General features: G+C 43.8%; 1 protein-coding gene and 1 non-coding gene across 7 annotated transcripts in view; one reads left to right on the top strand and one right to left on the bottom strand.

Annotated features, from left to right (window-relative positions):
* The window catches only part of RASAL2 (RAS protein activator like 2), a 425,879-nt gene that overhangs the window by 197,656 nt on the left and 205,649 nt on the right, over positions 1 to 22,574 (bottom strand). The window lies entirely within an intron of this gene.
* Positions 3,949 to 4,020, top strand: TRNAG-UCC. The gene has a single exon. It is a non-coding gene; the product is annotated as a tRNA-Gly (tRNA).

A 22,574-nucleotide genomic window follows, 5' to 3' on the forward strand; every position in this document is an offset into this window, starting at 1 on the left:
AATTTTCCTTTTGTTCATAGAATCTCTTCCACACAGAGGCTGGGGGACAATGTGGGTGAGCTCTGAATTAAGCGGCCATAATTAGTGACAATCCCATTGCCGCAAAGACGCTGTGACCTATATGGAATGCGGTGGGCTGAAATGAACAACCAGTGCTTGCATTGTTTTTGGTAGCTCTGGGTGGGTGGGCAGTAACTGGTACTCAGTATGCCAAGACTGAGATGTTCAGTATATCTAGATATTTTTATACTGCTGTGCTCATTTGGTATTTGGTACCCTTTCAAGTTCTATATATTCGATTCATCATTAAAAAAAGATTATATGTTATTTGAGACCTCGTTGCTTTTCATGTGCTCACTCTGCTTCAGATTCTTGATTAGATTCTTAAAGCTAAACAAATTTTAAAGGAAAACTAGAAAATGCATTTCCTGCAGAAAATGCTGAATAGCTGAATTGCTAACTGGATGAACAGCTTAAATCCGTAAGAAAAAGTTGAAGTGAGAATCAGCATTACCACTAATTAGCATCTTTTTAAAAGTAATTGCCTTTTGCAGGAGCTGCCCCATAAAATTTCTACCATCAAACCTGCCCCCATCAAAATGCCTCCATCATATTTCCCCCCATCTTATCACCACCATCCTATTTCCCCCCATCTTATTACCACCATCATATTTCCCCCCATCTTATTACCCCCATCAAAAAACTGCACCCCGTCAAAAAACTGCCCCCGTCACATGCTCTCATTGACTTCAATGTTAAAAAAAAGTGTTAAAAAGCGTAATATTTTAAAAAGTATAAATAGTAGAAAAAAAAATTGAAGTCCCATCATTAGCTGAAAGAGCTGAACATTTTAAAAAGTTGAATGGTTTTAATATCTGAAAGTATGCAGAAGTTACGCGGAGCCAAAAAAACATACGGAATACAATTTTAATACAAATTATGGGTGTTTAATAAGAAACAGAAGCACTGCAGATTACTCCCCCGCACATGCAAATTAAGAATCAGTTCCCTTTCTGACTTTTTATAGGAAGGCCACCATTGGTGATCCCTGTGTCCCTGTCATGTTGGGTTTATTAATTGTCCCTGGCATTGGAATTTTGAACTTTCTCTGCATAATGTGAGGTTGTATAAAAATTTAAAAAATATTATTATATATATATATAAAAAAAAGAATGTAGGTGAACGTGCTAAATCTGATTCTTCTTTTTTATTGCAGATGTAAGCAGTATTTACTGCAGAGACAGCTCACAAGGCAGGACTGCCCTAGTGAGCAAAACAGAATATGAACGTTACACGGAGGCTTCAGCAGAATGTGACGTTCACATGGAGGCTTCAGCAGAATGTGACGTTCACACGGAGGCTTCAACAGCCTGTGACGTTCACACGGAGGCTTCAACATCATGTGACGAAAATGGGGGCAAAGTTACCAGAAAGGATAGGCACATACTAGTGGTAGGGGATTCAGTTATTGGAAGAATACAGAGGGCAATCTGTCACAAAGACCATTATCGCCAAACAGTATGTTGTTTACCGGGTGCTCAGGTTCGGAACATTGCAGATTGTATGGACAAATTATTGGATGGCGCTGGAGAGGACCCAGCTGTCATGGTATATAATCGGTACCAATGACAAAGTTAGAGAAAGATGGAGCGCCTTACAAAATGATTTCAGGGACTTGGGGGCCATATTGAAGAAAAGGTCCCCCAAGGCAATATTTTCTGAAATACTGCCTGTACCTCGAGCCACACCACAGAGACAGCAAGAGCTTATGGTACTTAACAAGTGGCTGAGGAACTGGTGCAGGGAGGAGGGGTTTGGCTTCATGGCGAACTGGGCTGACTTTTCAGGCCGTTACCATCTTTATATTAGTGACGGATTGCACTTAAATGGGAGAGGTGCAGCTTTCTTGGGATTGAAGATGGCCAAAATGTTGGAAGAAAAGTTAAACTAGGCGATGAGAAGAGGACGATTTGCTAGTGAATATGAGGAAGAGGATCTTCATTTCAAGCCATCATGACAGGAATCCACTACGTCATCAATCTCTTAAAAGATTCTCATAAGCAGCTTCTGAATCACCAACTATCAATGTAATTGGACAAACAAGACAATTGGCTGTTTCTAGAAGAAGACTCATCAAAAAGTCTGAGGAACCCTCCCAAGGACCAGGTACGGCTTTACCAACACAGGTCCCTACACTGGTGGCGGCTGCCAATCCAGTAACCGCAGGATCTTCCCAACAGCCCTCTATTTACCTTTCTGCAGCTTCTGAATCACCAACTATCAATGTAGCTGGACAAACAAGACAATTGACTGTTCCTAGAAGAAGACTCAACAAAAAGTTTGAGGGACCCTCCCAGGGACAAGGTACGGCTGTACCAACACAGGTCCCTACACTGGTGGCGGCTGCCACTCCAGTAACCGCAGGATCTTCCCATCAGCCCTCTATCTACCTTTCTGCAGAAGCTTTAAGGTTCGACAATACATTGCCCAAACATAATCACCTGTAAAAAAAAAAAAGTATCTGAGATATTGGTGGTAAACAGCCTGCTAGGCCCGAGGGGAACCAAACCAAGCCCTCCAAAAGCTGCCTCATATCCAAAAGATGCCAAGAGTGTAAATGTAGACATTAAGCTTTAAAGGTTAATCAAAAATATAACACTCTAAAGGGAAAGGTAGAACAAAGGGGGAGTATGGAAGAGGGAGAGAGGGAGGAAAGGGGGGAGAAGGGAAGGTTGGAGGAAGAAGGGGGTGAGGGTTGGGGGGAACCCCCACACCCCTTCCTTACCCAGAACCTTCCATCCCCCCTACTTTCCTCCCTCTCTGCCTTTTCCATACTCCCCCCCCCTCCCCCCGTTCTACCTTTCCATTTAGAATGTGAGATTATTGATTAACCTTAAAGCATAATGTCTACAGTTACACTCCTGGCAAATTTTGGATATGAGGTAACTTTTGGAGGACTTGGTTTGGTTCCCCCGGGCCTAGCAGGCTGTTTACCAGCAACATCTCAAGCGCGTTTTTACAGGCGATAGGTTTGATCTATGTATTGTCGATCGACATAAAGTAATTGATTATGTTGTGAAGTTTGGAGGCCGGTAGGCTTTTGAGGCGTGTGTTGGACTCGCCATGAGGGGAGGCTGAAGGCCGGTATGTTTTTGAGGCGTGTGTTGGACTGGCTATGAGTGGGAGGTTGGAACTTTTTGTCTTCAGAGGTCGGAGAAGTCTTTCCAGCTTTCTTTAGGCTTTCTCTGCTGGAGAAATGAGAACTCTTCCAGTCAGTGAGGTCCTTCATGGAGAAGTCCAAGGCCTCACTCACATTGGGTGTATGAATCTGTACCCTGTGTGGGGGCTGCATTAACCCCAAAAAAGGACATCCATGTGGGTGCAGTTGCGTGGACGCACCCTGGGTGCGTTCGGGGCCGTGCATCGGCACCCACACAGATGTCACATTGGGTACAGTCACTGCACCCCAGTTGACAGCAATGGGACTGCCTACACGGGATGCTGGGAACACCTGTGAATCCCCATTCTGGTAAACACGGCCCTCCAATGGGGTAAAGAATAATACCCCCATGTGAATGAGGCCTAAGGGTGAATGGAATATTTAGCTCCATTGTGTTGCTAATTTGGGGACCACTGTACCCCTCTTTGTTATTTGGGTGTGTTTTATTACAGGAGTGTTATAGATTGTAGTTTAGGATACGTTTGGATTTCTTCTGAAGGCACTTTGAGTGAACATAAGTGATTTACCCCGCTCAACAGGGGCGGGCCTTAGAGAACAGAGGCCGTAAATGGGCAGCACAGAGGCTTAGGGGTTAGCCTTGCAGCACTGGGGTCCTTGTTTTAGATTCTGACTGGGACACTATCTGCATAGAGTTTGCATGTTCCCCCTGTGCTTGCGTGGGTTTCCTCCGGGTACTCCCGTTTCCTCCCACAATACATGCTACTTTTGCGTTGGTGGTGCAGTGGTAAGCATAGCTGCCTTCCAAGCAGCTGACCCGGGTTCGATTCCCGGCCAACGCCATCTCCAATACTTGGAGTCTTTAAAGAGAAAAGCGCTATACAAGGTCAATGCGGAGTATATATTAGCGGTGGAATAAAGAATGAAGAGAATGTGTGGAATGTTTGAGGAAGCTTTTCCTCGATCACAAAGGTACCAAATATCCTGGGTTATAAAATCCCCCCCAAAAAAATTCTCGCAAATGGTGAAATTTTTTTTTTTTTCTCCTATTGAAAGGTTTTATTTCTGTCACCTGGGCAAAAAGTGAAATGAATCTCCCTAATGGGGAAGCCGCCAATAATAGAGCGACAATCCTTCCCCAATATACACCAAAACCAAAGTTTTAACCACATTAGGCTCGTGTCTTGCCGCGTACAGACCTAAAAAAATATTAAATATAAAAAAAAAATGTTCTTCAGAGACTTGGTCCTGTAGCACAACATAGGGAATTGGACAGGCTTCATGTCTTCTATCCGCTACATACAAAGCTCTTCAGCCCAGCAGGGGCCCCTCCCTATATACAGCCAATACTGGTCATTGGAAACTTGTCATTTCTAGGACAAGGGAGTTCTCACATGTTCTGCCAATTTTTAGGCCTTCTCCAAAAACGAAATGAGTTCTGAATAGAGGGAAATAAAGGAAGACTATGGGGCCCATGTATAAAGGATAAGCTGTGCGATTGACACAAAGCATTTTGCCGGATAATCGAATGTCTGCATTTTACAGCATTCAGCTTTTATTTTACAAAATGATTCTCACGGACGCCCTATATTATTTAAAGAAAATACACCCATTAGCATGCAATATAATAGAGAGATTCCATTTTCAAAGAAGATTTGCCTGTTACAAAAGCCTGAGGCTGCATTCACACCTGAGCATTTCAAAGTCACGCGTTTTTGTCCGCGATTTTGTACAGGTCACCAATGTAAAAGGCAGAAAAACGCCTGTAATCTGCCCTAAAGAAGCTTGTGTTCTTTTTTTGAGCTCAGGGCGTTTTACATGCATTTTGCTTTAGGTCCACCCACCGCTGACGAAGTACAATCTGGACGTAACGTGCGTACGTACGTACGTACGTACGTACGTACGTACGTACGTACGTACGGGGAGGAGCTTTTCCTGTGACGTCACCCGTGTCCTTTCTGCTGCTGCTCGTGGCTGTTGCTCAGAGTTTTTATTTTATTTTATATTGCCAATCGCCTACTGGCCAGTTTGATTGTCTGCAGACATACCAGATTGACTGTAGTATGGTGAAGCGCTGTTTTTTACCTTTCCCTGGAATAAATACAGTCTACACTTAGAACGTGTTTTTTTTTTTCTGCATTGGACCTGCTATTCACTGCTGCATTGGACTCCACTGCACCATCTCCCTTATGGTGAGAACAAGCCGTCTTTGACCACTTGTGAAAACATATGGTCCATCTCATCTGGTAAGAGGCACTTCTTATACTGGTGGAGGACATCATCACATTTGCCGAAGATTTTTGCCATTTCACTGGGTGTCATCTTAATTCTTGATTCTTCAGTCAAGGACTTTATTTGCGCTGCACTTTTATTATTATTTGTCGTTTTGCTTTAGGTGACAAAATGCTCAGATGTGAACAGGTGCCATTGAAATGAATGGGATTTTGCTTGGTCAATTTTTCAGGCTTTTTTTGGGGCGTTTTATGAGCTGAAAACGCTCAGGTGTGAATGCAGTTTATCTCTATTTTTAATGTGCCTGTAAATAGATTGTTTGGGTCAGGCTGGCCCAAATTAACCATTTACTGCACTATATACAGTCTATGTACAGTATACAGCGTTGCGTTCCAACAGTGGATGGGAACTTCCTGTCCAACTTCCGGAACCAAATAGAGTCCGGCTCAGTGCTGCTCAGCCATTCACAAGAGGCCTTGTATTACCACTGGTCCCTGCTGTCTTCTGGCACCTGTGTGTTACCCAGAAGATAGCGGGGGGAGGGGGGGGGGAGTAGGAGGGGCCGGGCATGGCGTAGATATCCGCGGATACTGCGGCTATCTATGGCGAGAAGTGGGAGCAAATACCTGGCTTAGACAGACATCTGCTGCCCCCTCCCCTCTGAAAGGTGCCAAATGTGACACGGGTGGGGGTTCCAAAAAGCTGAAGTTCTATTTTTGGATGGAACTCTGCTTTAATTTACCAAGCTGAAGTTAGAAGCGGATTGGCCATCATGCACAGGTGGACCAGATTCTATGTGCTCCAGTTTTAGTAAATTTCCCCCCAAGGTGCATCTTGCCTAGGAGGGTGGCTGTGATAACAATGGCAATCCTATTGTTTGACTCCCCAACTTTGCTCACTATCAGGTGGGCCAGGCCATGGATGGAGTACCATCCTGATCTATGGCACTCGCAGAGTTAATTTTAAAACAATGAAGTCACCATCTGTGTAGCTTACAAATGAGTGTTTAATGGCAGCCTCAATCTTGTATGTAATGAAAAAGGAGCCGATGAGAATGATATTCTTTGACTCATTCGAAATCAATCCAATTCATTCCGTGCACAGATGGAGGAAGCGATCTGATGCTGCCCGAGCGGCTAATGCCTGGCGCAGAATTGAAGACAAACATCCGACAAATTAACTAACTTATCTTCAAACTGGTGAAAGTGCATCAAGTAGTTTCTACAGAATGGCTATAAAACGGAACCATCCATTAACTTAATAAACCCCAGATGTAAAAACAAAGACGCTTCGAAATTTTAACCCTCTCAAACCGCACTTGTCACTCAAGTCAAATCTTTGAGGGCTCATTTAGACGACATCGTCATGGTAACACACCTTACACGCATTGCTGTGCCATTCATTTTAGGCTGTAGCCCAACAAACTAAGGCAACGCATTGCCACAATACACCACAATGCATTTCGGTGATTACATGTTATCACACATCCAATTTCAGGACATTGAGGGGCATTGACAGCTCATCGATTTCAATGGGCTGCTTTAAAGAATATGTAAACCCAACTATTCCTATTCTTGATATGTGCCTGCTGTACCATGTACTGGTGGTCTAAAGTAACCTGCTCTCTTTGTATTGCTTCCTTTATGTGAAATCTCTGGTGTCCCTGCCAGTCCCTCTGCTTTCCTATTCAAACTGACCACACTAGGCATGTAAACACAGTGTGGTCAGTTTTCTAGCTGTGCTGGGAGCCAATCCAATGATTAGGCTTGTGCCGACACGCCCCCTTGCAGTGTTCACTGAGAGGACTAGTGTGCTGCTGTTTCTCCTCCAACTCTGAGCTCTTTGTACAGTTGAGAACAAAGGTTATGTGATCACATAGGCCCCTTTCACACTGGGCGCAGAAGGTGTGCTGGCGGTATAGCGGCACTATTTTTAGCGCCGCTATACCGTCGTTTTACCGCGATATCCGGCCGCTAGCGGTGTGGTTTTAACCCCCGCTAGCGGCCTAAAAAGGGTTAATACCGCCGGCAATGCGCCTCTGCAGAGGCACATTGCCGGCGGTATTACCGCGGTTTCCCATTGCTTTCAATAGGAAGGAGCGGTGGAGGAGCGGTAAACACCCCGCTCCTTCACCGATCCAAAGATGTGGCTAGCAGGACTTTTGGAGCGGTCCTGCTAGCACACCACAGGGCAGGATTTTTTCAGGCGGTATTTAGGCGCCATTTTTAGCTCTATACCGCCTGAAAAACGTGTCAGTGTGAAAAGGGCCTTATAAAAAAGCAGTAATTAGTTTTTATATCTATAATAAGGTTGTACCAATTCCGTCTTTTTTATTTGAGATATGCGTACTGATACTTGCGCTCAAGAACTCACTCATACCTTTGGGGTGCGATTTAAGCCTATACAGAATGAATGCAAAAAAATGCATGCGATTTCAATAGGAATGCAGTGCGACTCCTGTCCGAATTGCATGTGGTTTCCTGTACCGCTCCGGTATGAGCCCAGGGTGAAGTCACTATGACAAGCCTGGGCTCACACAGAAGCGGTGGGGGAAATTGCACAACATTCCTGTTCAAAGCACATGCAATTCTTTGCAGTGCGATTTGTGTCCATTCATTTTGTATGGGCTCAAATCGCAACGCAAAAGGTATCGGAGCATTTGCACGAGTATGAGTACTCATGCAAATGCTTGGTATCGGCACCGGGATCTGTACACAAATGTTTTGTCTTTTATTTTTAAACTGAATGGGTTGTTTTACAAGGAGTTTACTTTAACGCAACACACGTTAATGTGAATCATTTCCCTCAGCCGCAGTTCCCATTTACACAGTTGTGCTGTAGTAAAGCACGCTCCCTACCGTGATGTTCAGCAATGCACATTACACATGCTGGTTTGCTATCACGTCAAATGACACAATGGTAATGTACATCTTTATCTGAAGAATGTGGTGCCTTAACGCAATGCACATTAACTACGGTAACTACTTAAGGAGCGGAAGATTTTCCCCCTTAATGACCAGGCCATTTTTTTGCGATACAGCACTGTATCGCTTTAACTGACAATTGTGTGGTCGTGCGCTGACGAACCCAAACAAAAATGTATGTCCTATTTTCCCCACAAATAGAGCTTTTCTTTGCGGGTTTTATTTTTTGCACTATGAACTAAAAAAAGAGCGACAACTTTGAAAAACAAAAATCATTTTTTACTTTTTGCTATAATAAATCTCCCCATTTTTTTTTTTTTAATAGTAATGGTGGTGATCTGCAATTACTAGCAGTATTGCGACGGACGGATCGGACACTTTTTTGGAACCATTGACAATTATACAGCTATAAAAATGCACCGATTACTGTGTAAATGTCACTGACAGGGAAGGGGTTAACACTAGGGGGCGATCAAGGGGTTAAAATGGTTGTAAACGCTCAGGGAGAAGTTACACCTACAGGTAAGCCTAGATTAAGGCTTACCTGTAGGTGCTACCTACACGGTCTCTGAGATATTTAATTTTTCGACGCGGGAACGACGGCCATACCCAACATTGACTAGTCCAGCTATTTGTTCGACTAACTTTACGCCGGGAATCGCCTTACGTAAACGGCGTATCTTTATTGCGACGGGCGCACGTACGTTCGTGAATCGGCGTATCTAGTCATTTGCATATTCTACGCCGAACTCAACGGAAGCGCCACCTTAAATATGCACCCTAACATACGACGGTGTAGGAGACTTACGCCGCTCGTATCTTAGCCTAATTTAAGCGTATCTGGTTTCCAGTAGGGTTACGCCGGCGTAACCCTACGTGAATCTAGCTAAATATGTTTCCTCTTCCCTAACACAGGGTTTTGTGCGATAACGCACACAAATCCCTGTGCTGGGCGGGAACCGGTTAAGGCGTTTTTCAGATGTGAAAAGGTTCCATTGAAATGAATGGGATTTTGCTTGTTGGGCGTTTTACGAGCTGAAAAACGCTCAGGTGTGAATGCAGCCTAAAAGCAAGGCAAAACACACAAAGACGTAAATGGGCCCTTTAGGATCTAGCTCTACTCCCGGGTGAGTTGGTGATGGGTGCTTATTAAATATATTCTTCGGTCTGTATGCGACACCTGTAGAAAATGTTATCAGTAACCGCTTCTGCCAAGTATTTTATTAGTCCTTGGGTTTATTTAATACGCCATTTGTGTAAAGCTGTGCCCATCTATCACTTTCTGTTATCACTGCTCGCTGTAATCTGGCTGCTGCAGAGCATTACAATGCTCCAGTGGAATGTGGAGGGTAAAGTGAAATGAAAGAACAACAATCCACAGGTATCAGTGTAAATTCTTTTGCTATTTAGAATAGAGAAAGGTGGGGACAACGCCGCATGTAAAAACAACTACAACAACCACCACATCACATCATTCTTAGTTGCCTAACCACAACATAAGCTGCAAATCAATCACAAGAGGTGTCAGCTGGTAGGGTACAGAACTAGGGAGACACTTGGCAAAGTGGAAGATCTGGCACTCATAACTTTGGAAAACGGAACAAAAGGTAAAAGGCTAAGCCCTGGTTCACACTGGGTACGATTTGGAACGATTTGAGATGCGATTTGACATGTCAAATCGCATCTCAAATCGGCGGCAATTGTCGGCAATGGCACTGTCCTAATCAGTGCGACGCCGCATCTGCGATTTCAAAAAGTAGTTCCTGTACTACTTTTTGCGATTTCGGGCCGCGATTTACATTAAATAGCGGCCGAAATCGCGGCAAAATCGCAGCCGCGAAATCGCGGTAAAATCGCGCATTTTACCGCGATTTTGAATTCGCAGCAGTGTGAACCTAGGCTAAAGAGGTGATTGACCTTTTCTATTTCATGAGCTAGGAGGCCTTTTCAGAGCATAGCAATACATTACAAGCATAGCAATACAGAACTAATACAGAAGTAAAACAAACCTTCGGGCTGGATCCCACCAGCTATTCCAGCGCAGTCCCACCGCATGGACAAGGCAAAACGCTTTGTTTCTTATGTGCCCGATTCTCACCAGTGTGTTGCATGGTGCACTGAAAAAAAGTTCTGCATGAAGAAGTTTCCTCTGCCTCGTACGGTGTGGCTGGCAATTGAACTTTATGAGATGTCTGTGTGACATCTCAAAGTTTGTTTGTTTAAAAAAAAAAAAAAAGGAGGAAACAATGCAATCCGCCAAGCTGAGTGTTTCATCACAGCGCTGATCTCAGTCAGATAGCACCTCACACCAGCTGCTGCTCTGCTGCCAACAGTGCCGATCCTGACCTCCCTGGGGCCCTAAGCAAAATGACATGTCACATTAAAGTTGCAGGGGGGGGGGGGGGGTTGTTTTGCTGTCGGAAATGACATCTTCCTTTACAGGGGCCCTCCGCAGCTTTGCGGGGCCCTAAGCGGCTTGCATAGTGAGCCTATAGGGCGGATCGGCCCTGGCTGCAAACCACCCCACACTCTCATTGTTTGAGTAGAATCATAAGGACGTGACTTTGTACCATTCTTTTCTTTTTACCCACCTACCTTATTCCTTTATATTCTGGCTTGGCACGTTACCACCAATTTAATCTCATTATAAATATACATTTAAATGGCGAGTGTTAAAACCCTGTCAGGTTTGGCAATTGCTTAGGTCAGTGGTTCTCAAGGATTGTTCTTGGACCCACTAAGACCCCTCAACACTGAGGCACATTGGAGCTTAAAAATAAAAATAAAAAAAGTGCCTGAAAAGCTCCCGAAAACAAATTTATAATAAAATCAATAAATGCTTTCACACTGGGGTGGTGCCCTGGCAGGGTGTTGAAAAAAACTCCTGCAAGCAGCCTCAAAAACGCCCCTCTACATTGAATTGAATGGGAAGCGACTCAAAAAGTTCTTAAAAAGCTGTGTTTTTGTGACGGGAGTCACTTTGGGCAGGGGGCTTGTGGAACCAAGCTTACCTTGGACAGCACTGAAAGCTCCTTGTCCAGCTCCCCCAGCCCCTCCTATATGCATGTTTCCTGGTGTCTATTAGGGGCACAGGGTGACCGAGAACCCTAGTCGAGTCTGTTTAACCAACTCCCCGTACAACCACACCAGACTCAGCAGTTCCTTTAACATGGTTGTCCTGTATTCTATATGTGTGATTTGTGCTGAAGGAAAGAAGGTGCTCATTCACTTGGGACATTAATATTTCTGAACAATATCCCTCAGGGATATATGAAGATAAAGTCCACCGATCGTCAGAGACCATTGCTAGATGGTTTGAGGTGGGGTGGGGATTGCTATGTGTTTGTTACGTGCCTGTATCCAATTGTTCTATTGTGTTTGTCTTCCTTGGGAGAAAAGTATTATGGATTGTGTATGTGAATTATCTGTGGGGAGGGAGAGGGGAATTCCTCCAACAGCTCTCCCTGCTGATAGGACAGTCTACTGGTGAGAAGTTTGAATACACCTGTGTGTCTGTTACTTAATGTAGGTTACCCCACCCTGTGTCATTATGCAAAGAAGGGGGGGGGGGATTGTCCTCTGAGTTATATCTCTGTACCTGAATTCAAATAAACAGTACATGTTCCAGTTCAGCAGCCAAAACAAGTACTGCCTAGTTCTTGGTTGCAAGCAGCTGTAATATCTATAGTCAGACTGGAAGAAACTGTATATGACGGAAGCATTAAAGCGGAGTGTGGGACGCTCCATTACAGTTTTACTGGCAGTTTTCAAGCACCTCAGTGTGAAAGCACCTAACAGGCCAGGTTTGCAAGATAACTGAAATGCATCACAGGTGATATCATCTGCTGCCCAGTTATTGCAGTATTCTAGTCTGAATCTCCACAAGGCAATACTGGCCTGCTAGTGGGTCCTGAGGACAGGAGTTGAGAACCACTGGCTTAGATCCTCTGTGGAGATTTCCCCGTTACTTCCGGGGTGTAGTACTGGGACACAAAGTAAAGGCATCCCATACAATAAGGCATTCAGAAAGCAATTATAGCACTGGTCCAGGTTGAGCTTTCTACGTGGTCACAGGGAAACAAAAAGAGGGGAGACTGACCTAACTGGAACCTAGACAGGAATGAAAACCTAATGTAGGTTATAACCTACAAGGAAGTTGTATGGAGTTGGGCTCAAGAGTCTGAATCAACAGTCAGGTCAGCCCCCCCAAAAAAAAAAAACTCATTTAGGTAGATTCAGGTACGGCCGTGCAATGTTAAGACGGCGTAGCCTAGCGTGCTTACACTATGCCGCCTTAAGTAAGAGAGGCAAGTACATGATTCTCAAAGCACTTACCTCCTTACTTAGGGCGGCGTAGTGTAATCGCGGCGGGCGTAAGGGCGCCTAATTCAAATTGGTTGGAGGGGGGCGTGTTGTATGGTAATGAGGCTTGACCTCACGTTTTTTGCTACTGCACATGCGCCGGGCGCCTACATTTCCCAGTGCGCATTGCGGCTAAGTACGCAGTACGGGCCTATTGATTTCGACGTGGACGTAAAAGACGTAACTCCCGATTCGCGGACGACTTAGGCAAACGACGTCAAAAATTCGAACCTCGCGGCGGGAATGGCGGCCATACTTTAACATTGTTATTCCACCTCATAGGTGGAATAACTTTAGGCCGCCCAAGGCCTTACGGAAACAACATAATTCGACTGCGGCGGCCGGGCGTACGTTCGTGAATCGGCGTACAAGCTCATTTACATAATCTACGCCAGCCGCAATGGAAGCGCCACCTAGCGGCCATCCGAAAAATTGCAATCAAAGATAGGACGGCACAAGCCGGCCTATCTTAGATATGTTTAAGCGTATCTCTGTTTGAGCATACACTTAAACATACGGCGTCGTAGATTCGGCCTAACTCTTTCTGAATCTACCCAATGGTGTTAATTTTTACATCAAATTTCGATTTAGTTTTAGTCTTTTGACTAAAATGCCATATTTGTTTTAGTCGTATTTTAATCAACTAAATAATCCAATACATTTTGGTCTACTAAAATCTAATGGGTAACTTACATTTTAATGCATTATCTCTTTAGAACTAGACAAAATTACCACCGATTGTAAGACCTTCACAGAAAAACAGCCATTACAACTGCCGCGGAACTTTTCTTATTGGAATGATAAGTAACAGGTTACCAGCCTGTTCATCCACTTCAGCTAAAAGAGTGGTGGTATTTTATATACCGTAAGCTTGTTTTATGTTTATTAGAGACTTTATAAATTTAGAGTTGAAGCGGGCCATTCAACACCTCGTGTTCGCAAAATTAAATCTTATTTTTGGAATGTGTGAAAATGGCCCCGGAATGCAGAGTACCTACAGCCACAAAATTACCAGCATGTGAGATGCTGACAACATCACAAGTCCTGCTAAAAGACGCTGTCAGACACTAGGGGTTTAGAGATAAATACAGAATGTGTGAAAACACTGACATGCCCATATTTTTGGACAATCATATGCCCTTTAACTAAAAGCTTCCATTCATACAGTACACAACAAAGCTGTTACATATACAGCCTGGAGCAAAGAACACAGATAAAACCCTCATGTCTCTGAAGCACTCTTATCTATGTCCTGTCCATGTCCTCTTTATTGTTGTGTAACACATGGAACTAATGAATTGGCCTTTATAACGACTCCTGCATATAGGTGCAGAATTCTCTGCTTTCTGTAATTTATACGGATCTGAATGCAGCACTACTTATGTTTTGGTGTGTAGCGTATTGGCCAAAAACACGAGGTCCTGCGAAAAGACTGTATACCTGACGTTGGGCACATGTAAACATTTATGCTAATATTTACATCCAGCGAGATTACAAGGGACCTATTGGTCGCTGCACAGGGCTGACGTGTAGACATCAACAGAGCCAGCAATCGTTTCATCGTTGGTACACAGCTTTTAAGAGCCGGTCATAGGCCTGGGCACACCCTAATCACCCTGTGTGGTGAAGATTGCACCAAAATATACTGCGTTAAACGTGCACTAACGCACAGAAAAATACAGCATTAAATGGCACATAACACACTGAAATATACACGTTAAACCTGCACAGAAATATACTGCATTAAACATGCAGTAACACACTGAAATATACTGCTTTAAACGTGCACTAATGCACAGAAAAATGCTGCATTAAACGTGCAGCAATGCACTGGAATATACTGCGTTAAACGTGCACTAACGCATAGAAATAGACCCCTGATATTTCACCAAAGCTCCCTAATAGGGCTCCTAAAATAAAAAAATACAATAAAAATAAAAACTACTGACATTAATCTCTGCCCTACTAACACCATCCACAGCTCTACTGACACCATCAGTATACTGTATATACACATGCAATTATGTTTGCGCTTCGGGGTGCACACCCTAATGCAATAGGCTGCGCACACCAATGGAGCTGGTCATGACAGTTCATCCGAATTTTTCCAAAGGATCAAACACAAAAAAATTCTCGTATGTAGGATTTTCATTCAGAGTTTTCATCCGGAAAAAATTGGAAGAGACCACACATGCTCAGAAACGCAAGATTGCAATAAAATATATTACATCACTTCCGAAGTTGTATTCTATTTTGCAAGAATTTGAGTAACCTCTTTTTCAACTAGATACTAGCATGCAAAAAAAAAAAAAAAGGACGATTATTTGTCTGATTTTCTCATCGTGTGTACCAGGCTTTATAGATGAAGTAAAAATGGGCGCGTTTTCGCTTTCTTTTGATACACATTAGATTAATCAGGACCCGTGTTTTTTTCTATTTTGTATTCAAGCCTTGGTAGCCAAGGTTTGCGGTGTGACAGATTACACCAGTAACGTTGTCCTTCACTCACGTATCAGTACAATGATCTTTCAGGAGCGTAGGTGTATTTGTGAATTTTTATCACCTGTGCACAGGTCAACCTGACCTGTTCCATGCAAAACAAAGATGTCTCATCTTGCATTCAGCACAGGCTCCTATTTAATTAACTAGGGTTGTCCCGATACCACTTTAAGACAGAGTACAAGTACCGATACTCTCCCCCCCCCCCCCCCCCTTAGCCCTGTTGGGGGGCTTTGGTGAGATATCAGGCGTCTTAACAGACCCCTGATATATCACTTTTGAGACAGAGAAAGGGACCAAGGACACAGATTCCCCAGTCCCTTTTATCAGCAACCTCAGCTGCACTGAAAATGAATGGATAGGAGACAGAAGCTCCTGTCTATTAATAAAGTGAAGCATCATAAATACCAGTTACGATGTTTCAGTTATGTGAATGGACAAGAGTCAGTGAGTGGGACAGGAGCGAAGCATGGCGGGGGACAGGAGCACCACTGACTGCCCAAGTATCGGATTAGGCATCGGAGCATTTGCCCGAGTACAAGTACTTGGGCAAATGCTCGGTATCGAGACAACCCTATAATTAACAAATTCATTTAAGGCCCATCCACAACATATGAATTGGGTGGCATTGCTCAACACTGGTCCAAACACAATAATTCAGTTTATATGGTTGCATTGAGAAAACTAAGCATGCTGCATTTAAGGAAAACACATCACAGCAGACAGCTGTGCATGGAACAAAAATCCTGCACATCAATACATTAAAAAAAGGAAATTGGCATCCATCAAACTCTGCAACCCGAGTTAGAAAATGCTGTGGCTATGGCCTATGCACAGACCTGTCCAGCTGTATCGTTACAGGTCAGGAGGGCAGCAAAATCCGTTTTACGGCACCCCTGCCATACTTCTGAAAGGACCCCAAGGTTTTTGTTTTTTTAATAGTGGACACATCAATGTTACTCCACACTGAAACCTGCATGTTCTGTCCCATTCATAAATTCAAACCACGGTGTACAGACTGAAGTATAGAGAGAGCCTGTGCTGTCCCCCTGAGATCTCTCTGCTTACTGCTACAAAGAGAACTTCTACATTGGAAGAAAAGCTGGTCGCATGACTGAGCTCACCTCCAGCCTTTTTATTTTCCCTTCATTCATGGTTATTAGGAATGGGCTTAGGCTCGCTTGGATCGAACCCATCAGCGTGGAACTGCACACTGACAATCATAGGAAGCATGTGTAGGTACAGCTGCCGGTCGGGAAATGCCTCACTGCCTATGATTGACGGTGAGCAGTGGTGGCTTCCTAGCGGGTTCGATCCGAACATGCCAGTGCCCATCACTAATGATTATGATTAGCACTCTCCAGGGCTGCTGGAAAGGCTGTACAACTGGTCCTGTTGTACTGGGCCCAGGCCCCATCAGCTAAACATGTGGGGCCAGGGGCAGCTTTATTGTCAACTAGCTGAATACCCGGCGTTGCCCGGTCTTCCTATCTTAACCTTTTGGGGAGGAAAATCATAGTAATATAAATATACCCATCTTTTATATAAGGGTGTAGGTAAGGGTTAATTTAACTGTCATCTATTTTTATTTGGCATATAAGTAATATGTGTACCAGGTATTATTGAAATATCTCCAGGCGTACAGAAGTTATGTGGGAACATACATTTCCCATTGATTTGCATGGGACTTTAAACAAAAACCCCGACCCTCACAAATGGGGGTAGTTAAGGGATAAATTAACTATTCTATAGTTTAAGTGGACATATAAGTAACATGTGACCAAGTGTTATCAAAATATCTACAGCCGTTTGGAAGTTATGAAGTAACATGTATTTCCCATAGAGTTGAATGGGACTTTAAAGGAAAACCCCGACCATGGCAAATGGGGGTGGGTAAGGGTTAAACCACCTATCCTATGTTTGTTTCTGACATTGTGGGGCATGCTGGGGGGGGCCCGCCCCATCAGAAAGGCTGTACGGGGCCCCATGATTTGTAACAGTGGCCCTGCCACTCTCTTTGCTTTGAAGTTCCAAAGCAAGCAAAGCCCAATACATATTTGTAAAGCAGACTTCTCTGCTCTATTAATGTGTGGTGCTTTCTTTTCTCTCCCGACCGGCTCACCCAGTATATATACTGCGGCAGAATGGCTCCCCTGGGTGAAATCTCGTATGGGTACGTCCATTCCTTTACCGGCCACCAGAGGGGGTGCGTGTCCGCTGTCTGGCGACGGACCCGATGCGTGCGGCCACGTGCACAAGTAAACACACAAATCCCTGTGCCGTCAGGGAAGAAGAGCCATATAGTTTGTTCCTACTAAGTAGGAAAAACGATATCTCCTCTCCTAGTCAATCCTACCCCCCCCCCCCCCACAGTTAGAACAAAATGAGAGAACACACAATTAACCCCTTGATCGCCCCCCAGTATTAACCTCTTCCCTGCCAGTGACATATACACGGTAATCAGTGCATTTTTATTGCACGATTACTGTATAAATGCCAATGGTCCCAAAAAAGTGTCAAAAGTCTCAGATCCGTCGCAATACTACTAAAAATTGCAGATCACCATCATTACTAGTAAATAAAATAAAAAATGCCATAAATCTTTCCCATAGCGTGTAGACACTATAACTTTTGCGCAAACCAATCAATGTACGCTTATTGCGATTTTGTTTACCAAAAATATGTAGACGAATATATTTATTGGTCTAAACTGATGAAGAATTATTTTTTTTAATTGGGAGATGTTTATTATAGCAAAAAGTAAAAAATATTGTATTAATTTCAAAATTTTCACTTTTTTGTTTATAGCGCAAAACAATTAAAACTGCAGAGGTGATCAAATACCACCAAAGGAAAAATGTATTTGTGGGAAAAAAAGGATGCAAATTTTGTTTGGGTACAGCTTCGATCAACCGCAAAATTGTCTGTTAAAGCGGCGCAGTGCCAAATTTTAAAAAGTGCTCTGGTCAGGAAGGGGTAAAATCTTCTGCGGCTGAAGTGGTTAAAGGTACACAGGTAAATCGCTGGTTGTGCGGATAGCAGCGAATACCTGTGGCCCCTGGTGTGACCTGTCATTGTAGTAAACAGGGCCAGCGGCCTCACCTAGCCACAGCAGGAATCAAAATTTCCAGTGTGATTACAGCCTAAAGAGTGTGATAGACACCTTTTATAAATTTCACTGTGAATGCCAAAATACATATGAACATACCATATACCGAAGTCAACTAAGAGCCTGCCTACCTCTTGCATAAGTCAAGTGCAAACAAGCTGTGACCTGGATAAGAGACAGTACATCACTACATTTAAAATTGTCCTCCCTTTTCTCATAAGAATCCTGTACTGACAGAACTAAAGAGGCTTTCATTGCCGACTTCATGTAAAAATGCTAGTTGCCAGGCTGTCTCTGGCTTCAGTTTGCGATGATTTGATCGTGAACAAGCTCGCAGATCAGGAATGACAGCATGAAGTCAGAACCCTGAATATCTGTTCCAAATTGGTGATTTAGAAAGTACTGCAGCTACTGATTCAGTCTGAGTAACAGCGAGCTTTAAAGTGTAGCTAAAACCACAACAGTAAAATCAATCTGTATATGCAGTAAAGCATGCTTGTTCTACTCACTGTGGAACCTAAGGGGTTAATAATCTGCATTGTGTAAAAAGGCCGTTTGATCCTGTCCTCTCTGATCCTCCCCTCCTTTCACAGTCCCAAATCAAAGACATAGCCTTTGGAGTCACTCTGCACATGTTTGGTGTGTCTTGCTAGAGTTTTTTTTTTTTTTTTTTTGGGAAGGTGCCTATGATCAGCACAGGGCCTATCAGCACTGTCCATGCAACCTCATAGACCCCTTTCACACCGACGCGTTTTTCAGCTGCTTTTGGGCTAAAGATAGCGCCTGTAAAGCGCCTGAAAAAACAGCTCCCCTGCAGTCAGTGTGGCAGCATTTTTGTTTATAGTAAAAAAAAAAACAAAAAAAAAAAAAAAACGCAGAGGTGATCAAATACCACCAAAAGAAAGCTCTATTTGTGGGGAAAAAAAGGACGTACATTTTGTTTGGTTACACCGTCGCACGACCGCGCAATTGTCAGTTAAAGCGACCTTCCGGGGCTGAAGTGGTTAAATTGGTTGTAAAGGCAGAAGTTTTATTTTTATTTTAATTCATTCTCTGCATTAAGATAAACAGCCTTCTGTGCACAGCAGCCCCCCTAATACTTGCCTGAGCCCCATCTAGATCCAGAGATTTTGCAGGAGTGTTTTGGCTGCCTGGGACTCCCCTCCTCATTGGCTGAACCATTGGCTCCCGCTGCTGTCAGTCAGCCAATAAGAGGAGAAAGGGGGTGGAACCAGGCTGCGGCTCCACGTCTGAATGGATATTTAAACCTTGTAAAACAACCCATTCACGTTAAAATAGAAATAAAGAGCAAAAACATTTGTGTATAGATACAAAAAAATGTATTACAAATACCTCCCCCCACCTCTTTTTTTATAAGTGATCACATTCAACTGCATAAGAGCTGAGGAGGAGAAACAGCAGCACACTGAGCTTTCCAGTGAATGAACAGCTAGAGAACCGACCATGCTGTGCTCTGCTGCCTAGTGTGGTCATTTTTAATAGGAAAGCAGAGGGACTGGTAGGACCACCCGGGATTTCACACAAAGGAAGCAATACAAAGAGTACATTAAATTTCTAATACAAGTATATGATACAGCAGTCACATATTAGGAATTTTAAATGTTGGGTTTACCTTTTCTTTAACCGCTTGAGGACCGCCACACGACGATATACGTCGACAAAATGGCACGGCTGGGCACAAGGGCGTACATGTACGTCCACTTTAAGATCCCAGTCGTAGGTCGCGAGCGCGCCGTCTGCGGCACGCTCGCGACCCCATCCTCTTCTCCGTGACCGTCCCCACAGGAACAGCGGACCCCATCACCGCCGGTGTCCCGCGATCGTGTCACAGAGAGGAAGAACGGGGAGAGGTAAGTGTAAACAAACCTCTCCCCGTGCTTCCTTGTGAACCCGTCACTGATCGTCTGTTCCCTGTCATAGGGAACGACGATCAGTGACGTCACACGCCCACCCACAGTAAGAATCACACATTAGGGCACACGTGCCCCCTCCTGATTAACCCCTTCACTGCCAGTGTAATTTTTACAGTAACCAGTGCATTTTTATTGCACTGTTCGCTGTAAAAATTACAATGGTCCCAACATAGTGTCAAAAGTGTCCGATGTGTCCGCCATAATGTCGCAGTCACGATAAAAAAAAAAAAAAACGCAGATCGCCGCTATTACTAGAAAAAAATATATTAAAAAACAATGCAATAAAACTATCCCCTATTTGGTAGACGCTATAAATTTTGCGCAAATCAAACCAAACGCTTATTGCGATTTTTTTTTACCAAAAATATGTAGAAGAATAAGTACCGGCCTAAACGAAAAAAAATGTTATATATATTTTTTGGGGATTTTCATTATAGCAAAAAGTAAAAAATATTAGATTTTTTTTAAAATTGTGGCTCTATTTTTGTTTATAGCGCAAAAATAAAAAACGCAGAGGTGATCAAATACCACCAAAAGAAAGCTCTATTTGTGGGGAAAAAAAAGATGCCAACTTTGTTTGGAAGCCACGTCGCACGACCGCGCAATTGTCAGTTAAAGCGACGCAGTGCCGAATCGCAAAAAGTGGCCTGGTCTTTAAGCTGCATAATGGTCCAGGGCTTAAGTGGTTAAATTAAAGGCAACTGATAGAACCTGTCAGGTTTTATTGCTATCTGGGTCCCGGATTAGATTTCTATCCACCTTGTGTGCTGGGACATTCACTGTATCAAGAAGTGTCAGGGTGTCCCTGGGATGGGACAACACCGTTCTAGCCATTTCTCACTATATCCAACTAAATGGGCTAAAAATGAGTGTTAATGCATAAAATTAGACTGGTTTTCAAACCGCAGGAAAGCAGCAGCCGCAATCTGAAAGGTAAGGCCAAAAAGACATTATACTTTTTCCCAAATGATCCAGCGAGTTCACGTATTTTCTTACAGTGGAGTTTTCTATTTTCGTTTCTTTTAAGAAAAGTACAAGTAATTAACACAAGTTTGCTTGTAAAAGGAAATGATCCGTTACATCGCTTCTCTACAGGATGTGAGATACTTAGCCAGAGCACAGAAACGATCGTTTCTACTATGAAAGTCAACACCAAACAAGTGCATTGCTCCATTTACCCTGTAATCACTGTTCAAGAAACGGGCCTTTTTGTATGGCAGAAAAACTAATGAGAGAAGACACAGAACCTGAAACAGAAAGCCAATGAAAAACAAAAACAAATCACCTGTCAACTGGACCAGCATTTAGTAATTACAAGTAATCATGAAAAGAAGACTAATATGTCACACCATTTAAAAATGTTCTATTCAAATCTAGATTGGCATGCAGGGCAAAGCTACAGGTTCAATCACTTGAAGCACTACACAATTGCAATGCCTGGTCTCATTAGACTCCATGTATCAGCACATTCTGGGGGGAAAAAAAAGCCCCCTGCGCCAGAAACGGTCAGGGGTGTCGTGCGCCACATTAACCAAGCAGATCGCCATGTTTCAGGTCCGTCTGTGCCACCTGCTTTCCAAATAGAAAACTGCTGAAGATCCTGGCCAGGTATGACCTGTCATATGGGATGTAAGCGGTCAGCAGACACATCTCTCCGGCCGTGCAGTGATTACACTACACGAGCAGAGCCTACATTGGGGTAGATTCAGATTGATTAGTGGATCTTTAGATCCGCGTAATCTATCTGATTTACGATCCACCGATGCAAATTTGAGAGGCTAGTGCAGTATTCAGAAAGCACTTACCTCAAAACTTGCGCCGGCGGATCGGAAATCCCCCGGCGGAATTCAAATTCCGTGGCTAGGGGGAGTGTAGTATTTAAATCGGGCGCGTCCCCGCGCCGATTTAAATGCGCCGCCGGCTAAATATCCCAGCGTGCATTGCTCCAAATGACGTCGCTAGGACGTCATTGGTTTCGGCGTGAACGGAAATTACGTCCATCCGTATTCGCGACCGACTTACGCAAATGACGTAAAAATTCAAAACTCGGCGCGGGAACGACATCCATACTTAACATAGGCTGTGCCTCCTAATAGAAGGAGCAACATTACGACGAAAACGACTTACGCAAACGACGTAAAAAACTACCGCCAGGCGCACGTACGTTTGTGAATCGGCGTAAGTAGGTAATTTGCATACTCTACGCTGAAAACTACGGGAGCGCCACCTAGCGGCCAGCGTGAGAATGCACCCTAAGATACGACGGCGTAAGAGACTTATGCCAGTCGTATCTTAGGCTAATGTCGGCGTATCTAGCTTTCTGAATACAGAAAGTA

Source organism: Rana temporaria, chromosome 7 (assembly GCF_905171775.1).
Source record: "Rana temporaria chromosome 7, aRanTem1.1, whole genome shotgun sequence".
Taxonomy (NCBI): domain Eukaryota; kingdom Metazoa; phylum Chordata; class Amphibia; order Anura; family Ranidae; genus Rana; species Rana temporaria.